Source organism: Strigops habroptila, chromosome 9 (assembly GCF_004027225.2).
Source record: "Strigops habroptila isolate Jane chromosome 9, bStrHab1.2.pri, whole genome shotgun sequence".
Lineage (NCBI taxonomy): Eukaryota > Metazoa > Chordata > Aves > Psittaciformes > Psittacidae > Strigops > Strigops habroptila.
In genome coordinates, this window is record NC_044285.2 from 3,931,513 (window position 1) to 3,937,512 (window position 6,000).

Genomic DNA, 6,000 nt, shown 5'->3' on the forward strand with positions numbered 1-6,000 from the left:
TATTTTCCAGGCTAATATATGCCAGGTTGTATTGTCACAGCCCTCTCACGGACCAGCAATCTGTCAATAGCAGAGTTAGGCTTACAGATGCAGTGTGACACAGGAATCTAGGACTCTTGGAGTTCTTGGTGTGAAACACTGTTCCATAAACAATGTGACACTGGAGAACAAGAACAGACAGAGGCAAAAGGAGGGTGCTAGGCTGGGGCACAAAACCTTACGTGGGCATTTCGAAAGGGAAGACTTTTAACTGGTGTTAAAAGGGTGAACAACAGCATTTCCAAATAACTTTTCTTACAAGGAGAGTAACTTTACCCACTCACAAATCCCATCTGTGAACAGGAAGCAGCTTCACAAGCTCCTACAGGCGGCCAGGGTGAATGCCAAAGCGTCAGAGGGTGGGTTACCCTCAGTGCTTCACAGCTGAAGTACCATTTGCTTTATATAAAAAGCCAATATTCACTGAGAAAGAAAAAAGGAAGAAAAATAACTCTGTACCGCCAGCCGAGGGTATTCATCTGTAAAAGGGCACAACTAAGTTCTGGTCCTGACACTGCAAGTGTATGATTAATGCTACCAAGTGCAACAGCGTCAACAGGAAAAAAATGTTCTCACCCACCTTGTATCTCTTGGGAGAACAAATCATGTCAGCCTGTACAGTCAGCATCGCCACAACACATACGCCAGGCTATCGGGATGCCTGAGGTGAAGCTCTTGCTAGTGCTGTGTTGCCTCACAAGGCATGTTCCCTGGCATAAGAGGAGCAGTATATTAGTGGCACGTATCACGTACCATTGATAACTGCTGGCCATCCCACACACAGAGGCTCATCATAGGTCAAACTACTTTCTCCAGTGTCAACTCTGCTCGTGTTCAACAGGAAATAGTAAGAAGATGCTTTTGCTTCACATTCTAAAGCTGGAAGAATGGAAATACATGTACATCTTAAAAATCTTGCTTAAAGTATGAAACTGGTCCAAAAAGCTTCAAATTGAAGCTGCTCAAAGGAACAAAGAAGAAGTCTTTCTGACAGACTCAGAACCCACCCAGGAACAATGGGGCTTAGATTTAAAACACAACCCAGAACTGAGTTCTTGCAGTTCCTGGAAAATATGAATACTGGACTGGTGCATTTTTTTATTCACTATTATTATCTCCCATAGACATTCATCCTGATCTTAACATCTTTATTGTCCACACAGAGCAAGTTTCCTCTCAAAGAGAAATGAATGTTCCAGTGGATTTCCTTAGACAAAAACATAAAAATCAAACAAAAAAAGACCCCTTTATAACTTTTTAAAAAACATACACTTCATGTTGTGATTCAAAGTGCTCTTTGTTTCAGTAAGAATAAATACTGAATTTTACAAAGAAAAAAAAGCAAAAGTGAGAGAAAGAAAACTGCTGTCATACATGGGTTAAATAACAATTGCAGTCTTAGTTCCAGACTGATTACACTGAGGGGCAAACACTAGGTAAAGTCAGGGTTGTTATTTCGCCTCAAGGACAACAGATCTTTGTCCTGAACCTTGCAGTCAATACCTATAAATATTCTGAATGTTGTCAGAAAATTGTGAAAAACCCTCTCTATCAGGGACACAAACAGAAGACCTTCTGCTCTTTAACATCATAGCAAAGTTAGAAGTGACAATTCACTTCTTAGAAATGTAAGACAATCGTTTTGCATGCTGTTCATCTGATGTAAAAGATCTTTTTGTCTGCAATGAGGCTTAAATCCTTTCAGCTGAACTTGTTAGCAATGGGGACAGGGAGACCAGTATTACCTTAAAGCCCTCTGCATGCCACCCTCTACAAGGAGAGTTAGACCCTCTCTCACAAAGAGCAATGGCCAGAGCATGTGTCAGGGTAAAGGCTACTGCCCCGGCTCCTCTGAGCCCTCCATGCCCCATCTTGAAGTGAGGCTCAATAAATCAGCCCTTCTGCAAAAACGTTGTGTGACCTCTGGTGAGTGATGCAGTATAAATCCACATGAACATTTCCTTTCATTATCAGTAAATACTCTTGGATTGGTTGAAATTGTTCCTGCCACTGATATCACTGATCTCTGAAGAGATAAACTCGAGCTGATTGATGACTTGTCTGCAGGATCTGTTTCAACCACCCCCAGGCAGGATATTTTCCATGCGGGTAATAATAAATCTTACTATTGAATGTCATCGAATGAAAGCAAATTATGGTAAAAATAGGCACAATTATGTATTTCTTATTATAAAATAATAAGGAAAATCTTTCAAAGATTGGAGGAGCTTCCATTTGCATGCACAATTTTTTGTAATGTAATCATTCTGCCTCCTTCTAATATATATATTTTTAAAAGCCTTGTATAGCCAAGCAATGTAAAGAGAGTATCTCCTCAAAATAGCCTGTCATGTAGTCAGGTCTGGAAGGTAAGTTTCTCATCATGACCAAGACTGAATAAGAACAACGTCCAGGCTCAACAAATACCAGGGCTGCCTTTTACTACCCCTTTTGACGTGATATTTTCAGGTATCGCTAATGCTATTTTATCCCTTTTATTTGCAGAGGAAGCAAATGGCATCCTTTCTTGTCAGTTAATAGAACAGGTTTGAGGGGAGAGCTGTCACTCACTTTTATTGCTCCCAGTTCTTTTCTCAAAATGATTGTAGAGTTCTAGGGAAAAGTTGTACCTCCATAATGAGAACAGCATTGAAAATGCTCACGCCACATTATTTGTGCCAAGCTCAGGAATAAAGATCTAGCCAGCTTTCTAGGACCTGTTACATACAATAAAGTCAATGCTTTGTACCAGGGTGGCTGTGCTGCAAAGGAAGGAAAAAGTGCAAATCCAAATCTCACATTTAAGATGTGAGCATAAAAAATAAGACAAGATTACAGGTGGTCCACTTACCAAATCATGTATTTCACCATCAGATTGTCTGCACAGTGTCAAAAAAAAAATCTTTGTCCCCAAATGCAATAAACCAGACAAAATGAGGAGATACAGGAAAAAGACTGGAGAGAAAAACTCATCTGAGGCTATCTAATCTTGATGTCTCTGTCCTCAGTCTGTGGAAGCCAGGGAGAGTCTGGGCTACAGAGCTTGGCGAGAAAAGTGACAGTGAAAGAAGCAACTTGATGGAGAAGCAACGACTTGGGAGATATGCTCTGTATGATCTCTCCTTTATGCAAAATCTACTGCTTTATTCTGTGTCATTTGTGCAGAGCAAAGGTAGCAAGGAGGAAAAGAGGAGAATAGAACAGAGATGGGAGAACTGCATAACTTGAAGGGAGCATATTAGCTCCTGAGGGATCAAATAAGCTGTTGGATATGGCCAGCAGGACGAGTAGATGATTTTATAAAGGCTGAGGAAAGCCACACCGCAGTTCTGAGGCCATAGAAGAAATGACTGGTACTGCCAAAATGCAACACAACCACAGATCTTGTGAATAGTCAAGTTGCCATCAATTTTGGGATGTAGAGCACACCGTTAGTACAAGAAACAAAAAAACCAAATCAGCCTGGAGAAAAGAATAGTAACTCTTGTGATTTCATTGGTCTTTGGGCTGCCACAGAAAGTCTTCTTTTCCATAGTTAAAGTGGGGTCTGTTTGATTTTGATGTGAACCTGAACACCCAAATCAAAATTTCCAGTCTTCCTTGTTATAACTCAAGCACTGCTTCAGCATCCAGGTGATTTCTAGCACCATGAACACATGTTGAGCTCCCTTGGAAGGGGACGTTTTACTCCTTAAACTGGTTTGAGTGTACAGACTGTCATCAGGAGCACAGACTACACTAGGTGAGCTTTGAGTCCTGTTACTTAAGAGCAGCAGCATCTGCTGTAGCTTGAAAGAAGGCACTAAATTAACCCTCTAAGGCCGATTCTCCTCTGCCATTTAGTCATTAGCTTTGTGCACCTGAATCGTAAGAGAACCTTCATGTTTGTAATAAAGCTGAGAGAAGGTTCCCAAAACTCTCCATGGATCACAAAAAACCCTCTTGGATGTAAAGCTGTTAACTCAAAACTGGCCACAGGAAAGATAAAAAGGCATCTTTGGAAAGAGCAGAGAATACAGGTGCTAAGTTTCTTAGACAGCAAGACCATCTTTTATGGTCTAATGTTACATGGTGCTAAGTATCCTGGGATAAATACAAACCAGAAAGCTTTCATGAGACTAGAGAGCCCCAGTGGGGTGGCCAGAAGCATCCTGGTCCAGGCAGTCTTATTCTAGACGAGAGAAAGCTACTGAAGAACTTTGGCACAGCCCACTAGATTTAAAACCTACCCCAGCTGTGAGCTTCCAGGCAAACCCAGCAAATACCGCTTCCTCAGCACATCTGGCTAATGCAAACTATAAGGTCATCTCTGCTACCAACTTGTGGCTGAGAGACAGAGGCACTTCCCAGAAGCCTTCAGCAAGTGATATACAAGAAAGGAGAAGTTTTTTACAATGAGGGTAGTAAAATCTTGGCACAGGCTGCCCAGAGAGGTGCTGGATGCCCCATCCCTGGAGACATTTAAGGCCAGGCTGGATGTGGTTCTGGGCAACCTGATCTAGTTGAAGATGTCCCTGCTTGTTGCAGGGGGGTTGGAGTAGATGACCGTTGAAGGTCCCTTCCAACCAAAATGATTCTATGATTCTATAAATAAGAGACTTAGGTTTATTAGTACGTTATTCTCCAATCCCAACTATTACAGGACAGGCTCTATGTTTATGATGGATTCATCTGGAGAACATTTTCTTTCCCTGCCCATGTAACTGCTTCAGACTGAAGCCACAGCTGTATGGGGGGGGTTATGAAAGCTGCAGGCATTTTTCAGTTCCATATACAACTCAGGGTTTCAAAAGTGCATACAAGGAGATAAGCCAGCAGTGAGGAGCTGGCCTGACCTGTAGGACGCTACACCCAATTCCTCGTTGTACTACAATGTTCTCCTACAGCTTTGGCAAGCCCCATATTGCAAGGTGCAACTGTGCGAAGGGGGCAGAAAATTCAGAAGGGTTCACACAATCTGCCATTTACTCTTCCAACCAGCAACTTCTGTGTTCCTGGAAGGGTTTATTTTAGCCTCAGCCTGAATAAAATGTGGCATTACTCCCTGACCATTTCTGAGCAGCTCTCCAGCATCACTGACACACCAGGTTTCCATGTACACCTATGGCCATTTCACCTGCAGTTCATAGCACATCAGCCTCACCTCTAATACACATGTATAGTCAAAATCACTGTGCCCACAGGGACCAATTTATTTTTCCATCACCTGTAGCTTCCTTCATTTTATGCAGGAAGAAGCTGGCAGTTTCTAACAAGGAGTGTTATGAATAGCGTGGTAACGCCTTTCTTCATCCCTGTTAAATTTCTCATTTCATCTTGTGAAGTCAAATCCTGGTTTCTGCAAAGTCCCTAAAACAACCTGCATTGATTATAATTGAATCTGCACTTGGACTGCATGTATTTTATCTCCAGCTTTGCAGATTCATTGCCTACTACTGCTGTCTTCCTACATTTAGGTTATTTATCCCACTGCCCTAGAGGCAGTTCTGGCAGCTGGAGGTTGTGACAGTCCTGACACAATACACAGGAGAGGTTCCTTCATTAAAAAAGTTTCTGTGGTTGCACGGACACTGCCCAGAAAAGCTGCCCCATCCCTGGCAGTGTTCAAGGCCAGGTTGGACACAGGGGCTTGGAGCAACCTGCTCTAGTGGAAGGTGTCCCTGCCCGTGGCAGGGGCTTGGAACTGGATGAGCTTTAATATCACTTTCAACCCATTCTATGATGCTATGAAAAGGCTCCTTTCATTCCAGTTTGACCATGAATTATGGCTTTTGCCTTGTCCCTATATGTATATCATTCCCGCTCCCCCATTAGGAGCTGAGCATTCAGACAACTGCCAAATAGCAGGGAAAAAGCATGATGTACAGAATAGGATCCAATATCTTTGCATGGCTTGTGATTTGTATTGTTGCAGAAGCCAGTAAAAAAAAGCCAAAATATCAATTTATGACTTCGGTCAGA